Source organism: Fukomys damarensis, unplaced genomic scaffold, assembly GCF_012274545.1.
Source record: "Fukomys damarensis isolate Sample0158 unplaced genomic scaffold, DMR_v1.0_HiC HiC_scaffold_14, whole genome shotgun sequence".
In the NCBI taxonomy this organism is placed as follows: domain Eukaryota; kingdom Metazoa; phylum Chordata; class Mammalia; order Rodentia; family Bathyergidae; genus Fukomys; species Fukomys damarensis.
The window spans coordinates 21,722,225-21,728,110 of NW_022900926.1; the positions used below are offsets into that span (position 1 = coordinate 21,722,225).

General features: G+C 38.5%; 1 long non-coding RNA gene across 3 annotated transcripts in view; it reads right to left on the minus strand.

Annotated features, from left to right (window-relative positions):
* The window catches only part of LOC104863891, a 48,294-nt gene that overhangs the window by 11,172 nt on the left and 31,236 nt on the right, over nt 1–5,886 (minus strand). Inside the window, exon 2 of one of the 3 annotated variants that reach the window (XR_780708.2) lies at nt 4,403–4,522. The exons of the other annotated variants lie outside the window; for them this stretch is intronic. This is a non-coding gene — a long non-coding RNA (uncharacterized LOC104863891). The remainder of the gene's footprint in view (nt 1–4,402; nt 4,523–5,886) is intronic. 3 annotated transcript variants of the gene reach the window in all.

The window sequence follows — 5,886 nt, forward strand, 5'->3', positions numbered from 1 at the left end:
TCCTATTACTCTTCTTTCAATGTGGGTTTTTTTTTTTTTTTAACACTTATGTCCTCACCTAAGTCTCAGTTAAATTGTTTCTCCCTCTTTTGGCCTAAAAGAAAGTATTGGTTTCATTTTCAATCTGTGTGTCTGTTAGTTTTTTTCCTTGTTTCTTTCTTTCTATCTGGAGTTGTTTGTTTGTTTGTTTGTTTGTTTGTTTTTGAGACACGGTCTTGCTGTGTTGCCTAGACTGGCCTCTAACTCCTGAGCTTAACTTCCTGCTTCAGCCTCCTGTGTAGTTGGGACAACAGCCATGTGTCACTATACCCAGATCGACATGTCTTGATTTTCAATAAGCAAGCTCTTCTAATATAGACTTCTACTAGTCTATTGATCAATTTAAACCAGAAATTGATAACTAAGTAATGGAGTGGAGGCACAAAATTCATAGGATGGGCAAGTATGGAAGTTATGAAAGGCAAAATAGGGAACTCACAAACAAATGGTGATTTATCACTTGCAATAAGTCAGAGAAGTAAGCTTGTTTTTCAAAACTAGAGTTACTGATTACTAGTATACAGGGAAAATATACAGCTTAAAATCTCTTCCTCTAGAACTATTTGAACTAAGAACTCACGTAAAAACTGATTTTAAGATTAAGCTCAAAGTTATTATAAAAAATTTCCTGACCACTTCCCACCCCTTGAAATAGAATGATATTTTCCTTCTGTAGACCTGCTATACACTTCTACTATAAGATAAAGCAATATGACACTTTTTAGTTTATAAATTTCTCTCTCTCTCTCTCTCTCTCTCTCTCTCTCTCTTTCTCTCTCTCTGATGAAGCTCTTGGAGGGAAGGGGTGAGGAGGACTCTAGCTACTAATGACACACAGCTAATATTTACTTATTTGTCAGGGAAAAGACTAAGCATTTTTCACAATTATCTCATTTAACCTTCACAAGTATCCTATGTGGGATCTATTTTCCTATCTGCACTTTACAAGTAACAGAAGTCAGCTTTCCCATTGCTGGGAAAAACTACCTGACTCCCAAAATCAAGGAGAAGTTTACTTACAGTTTCAGGGGTTTCAGTACATGGGTTTTATTTCAAAGCACGAAACATCATGGCAGAAAAGCATGGTTGAGGACTGCTACTCAACTTGAGATGGCTGAAAGCAGAGCATGGGGAGAAGAGCACAGAGCAAGTAGGCAGGGCCCAGATATACATCCCAAGGCCGATCCTCCATTTTCTACCCACACATAAACGCAAAAGTGTGCTTTATTAATTCCCTGGGCAGCTTCCCCAAGCCAATCACATTGAAACAATGAAACTTAACCGGCACCTTGTGATGTGCCCAAGATCACATGACTAATCGACGGTTAAGGGCTACTAAGTCCCAGTGGTCCAGCTTCAGGGACTTCCTGCTTGATCACAGCACCCCACTGCCTCTCTCAAAAAATATCTAGAAAGCTAAAGAAAAGACTGTCTCTCTCACTCCTAACCCGCAACTATTTCTGTGACAAAATTAACATATACTTCCAGATGACAAGGTCCCATATGTAGATAAAACTGTTCTCAACATCATTTGGAGTAGTAAGAGATTACTTTTTCATTTCTAGTCCAAAATTCAAGCATAAATTCTTTGCTCACACAAATTTAGCTTATTTTAATTCTCTTTGAAAGGTCTACATATACGTACATTCTTTGATCAAGGTACTGATTATAAATTTTCTTACCCATTCTCAGGTTCATGCCTAAGGAATTTATTTAAAAAAAAGAGATTAATAAAATAAAAGCATAAAAATTTATTTAGCATAAAATTTAAATGACATGGGAGCTTTCATAAGAAAATATAGATCCAAAGAAAAAGGGAAACCTGTGAATTTGTATAGCTAATTTTATGAAGACAAGGAATTGGGGAGAAGTATTGAGATATGATAGAGGAACTACAGGCAAGTAGAAAGAAGAGGAAAATTGTAATTTTAAAATTGTAATTTTGAGAAAATGACAGCTTCAAGACATTAACAAAGTTACCCAAGTTCACAAAGCCCTCTTCACCCCTAGTCCTGTTGTTTCTGTTCTTGTTTCCTGTTCATGCTCCTTCCCCCTAAACTCCTAAAAGTCTTAAATATACACTAAATCCATAAAGTGGGCCTGTGTTTTTCTTCGGATACTATACACCCATAAATGCCAAAGATTGTCATCCTCAAAGTAACAGCACTATTAATTATGTATATCTCTAAATCACAACACATGCAGACGGTTTCTTTGTAGTCAAGTTGATAAGGTCAGTTTTTGGTTTAACCCACGAAAGAATAACCTGAAAAACACTACCTAAAAGATAAACAACTCAGAGAACAAACATCGTAGATCCATCTGTCTTCAGGTGACCACATAACACCAAGACCACATAAATACTCCAAACCACAGTGCGCTCTCTCCCTTCTAACACCCACACATTTTCTGAGTGTGTACTCCTTTGGTTCTGCCTAGTAAATATGTCTGTGGCTCTCTCTGTGGCTCTCTCAAACCTACCCAAAGTGATGGAGGCCCACATCTTTTCTGCAGGGATGTGTTTCTCTGGTGTGAGAAACTAAGAGTGTAAATAAGGATCAATATGTATAATTGATATTGTATAATGGGGAAAAAAGGTCTAAAAGAATAGAGGAAGTGGGAGGGATAGGGGAAAGGGAAAAAGCAAAAAAGAAAAAAATATGTAAAAAGGAAAAACATAGAAACAATGTCTTTGTAAACAGGGAAGGGAGGTCTGGGGAATGAGGAAAAATAAGAACCAAGATAAGTCTTGTAAAGGTACAAGATCCCAATGATGAATGTAACTGTATTGTATGCCTATACTGTACCAATAAACTTAATAAAGATTTTTAAAAAACAAAAGCAAGAAGGTAACCATAAGTCAAGCAGCATGTGACACCACTGAGAGGTGAGCCTGAGACTCACCATGGAATAGAGAAAAAATATTCTTACATTTTTACATCATTAAGGTTTTTGAGAAGATTTTACTGAGACTTGGGATCTGAGCTAAGCAAGCAAGCTTAGAATTTAATTTAAGAGTGATTAGCTGATGAGCCTTCTAGAGAACTTTCTTCCTGAAAGTGTCTGTTCACATCAGGAAGGAGCGGACCCCCAGGGTCATGTGGCCTCTCCCGGATATAAAGGAGAGGTTTTGGTTTTAGCTATCCTGTGGAGAACTTTATTTTAATTCCAAAAGATAAAAACACCCGAATCCTTCTTTGTGTTCCCATGGAGAAATTGTTTATACTGGGGAACAATAGATTTCTCTTCAGATCTCAGAGGGAGTGAATACCTCTTTGTCAGATATAAATGCACAGATTCAGTTTGGGGGGTGTCCTTGCCTGCAGCCCACACCAGCACATGTAGGATGACATCTGGTGTGCACTGCATGGCCTCTGGAATAAGAATTGTGAGAAAAGGAAGCAGGCACAATTATTTACTATAAACAAATAATATTTGAAAAGCACCGTTTAAAAGACCCCTTTGTGCAAGGCAAGATATTTTATTTTCTACTCCCTGTCAAAACCACTAAAGACACTATTGGAAGTTCATTGTTTTACCAGTTATTATTTCTTAGTTGACATTGTTTGCTAATTGTTTTTGCTAGTTCAAAACTGTTATAATGCCCAAATATATACTTGGAGTGCTGAGCCCAAAGTGATTATTAAATCCTGATGTCAATAAGTTCACTTATTTAACTATCACTACCCAGAGCCATCTAAGAGGATCTGCCTACAGGATATAGACCCATTTTACCTAAATGTTGATAAAAGATCAGAGTGGAGAGAGGCAGTAAGTCGAAGCCTTGTGAATCAGGACAGTGCTAGATATTCTCGAAGTAGGAGGTCACTGGGTGTCCACAATCAGTAAGAGGGCACAAGGCATGAGAGTGGTGAGTTCTCTTTCCAGTGCACAGACTGCAGGGGAAGAGACATGAAAGAGGAAATGATGGGCACCGAGCACATACTGTGTGCTTCTTTAGGTTGGTTACTTCCTTTTTCAAATAGCTTTATTAGCCCAGTGTGATGTTGAGAAATACTTTCTCAGAGAATATGATAGCAACATTTTTTTTTTGAGACTCAAGACTAGAAACTATGTACGTTGAGCTCTCTTAGTTGCATGAAATAGAGACACTCTGATTGCCTTTAGTGACAAGGGATATTGTAAAGATGTTCTGGAGAATTAGCCCAGGAAAGACTCAACAAGGAGCTAGTGCCCACAGAGCACAGTTCAGGGTCCATAGCACTCCCGCCAAGCCCTGGCTGCTGCTGTAGCTGTAAGATCTCAGCATGTTCTCATTCTCCCCATCAACCAGGGTTGTTTTTTTGTTTGTTTGTTTTTTGCATTTTTGTGTTTTTTTTTTCTTACTGTTCTAATCTTATACCTTCTGCACGTAAGTTTGTGGTTTCTTCTTTTCTCATTTCCTCCTTTCCCTCAAACATTCTCTTCTCCATTGTGGTATATGTTACAACGCTATGAAGGAGCACTTTAGCGTGGCCTGGCACTGAGTGAGAAAAAAATGTCAGCATAATTACCAGAAGGTCAAATTGATGGTGGCCTAAATCAATGGGGGTCTATTTTTTTTCTCCTATAACAATAGTCCAGAGGTAGAGTAGGTAGTCTCAGGCATTAGCTCAGCTGTTCATTGTGAGCACTGGTGATTCAGGCTTCCAATCTCCTTATCCCCCCCCCGTTTTTAGCTGCTGATTTTTATCCTCAATCTTGTCTTTTGGTTGCAGGATAGCCATTGCAGAGCTACACATCATGGTCTCCACATTCAAAGCAGAAAGACTGGAAAAGGATCAAGGCAAGCAAACTCTCCTGCTACATCTGTCCCTTCTATGAAATGAAAAGGCCCTACCAGAATGCCCTCCAGTGATGCCGCACCATGGGTGGGGGAGACACAGAGACAAAGACAGAAGTCTGTTTATGTCTTATTGACCAAAACTATGTCAGAAGACTATACCAGCTGCCACAAATATTGGCAAATAGAATTAAACTTTTATAGCAGAGAGGTAGGAATTTGAGAAAATATGTCATCAATATTCTAGCAAACAATATCTGCCACTGCACCATGTAGCATGTGATGTCTATCGTGGGCAGCACTCTAAGACAAGTCATCTGCAAGATCATCAGTCCCTGATCTTTCTGGTGCCAGGTACTGGTTCTGTGGAAGACAATTTTTCCATAAATCTGGGAGTTGGGGGCAGAAAGAATTAAAGCCATCTCAAACGTACTTTTAAGGCCACCATCATTTGCGGTTTCAAACAGTTGATGGTCTTCTAGCACAGAAAAGGCAATATGTCTGGCTTACTCACAAATGGATCATAGGCCCATTCTCTCCCTGTTCAGTAAACTTTTGTGGTTGGAAAGTAATGCTGGAACTCTTTTGAAAGCTGAGATAGGTGGTCATACAACAACTTGGTGAAAGAAGGACCCAACTCAGTCTCTTTCAAAAATCTCTGCTAGAGGAGCTGAATACAAGTTCAACACCCAAAAATCAGTAGGCTTCTTATACACAAATAACAGACTCACTGAACAAGAAATTAGGGAAACAATTCCTTTCACAATAACACCCCAAAAAATGAAGTATCTGGGAATCAATCTAACAAAAGAAGCAAAAGACCTCTACACTGAAAACTACAGCACTCTGAAAAAAGAAATTGAAGAAGATATAAGAAAATGGAAAGATATCCCCTGCTCCTGGGTAGGAAGAATCAACATAGTGAAAATGGCCATACTACCAAAACTGCTATACAGATTCAATGCAATACCAATTGAAATTCCAACACTATATTTCATAGAACTAAAAAGAAGAATCCAAAAATTCATTTGGAACCATAAGAGACCTAGAATAGCAAAAGCCAT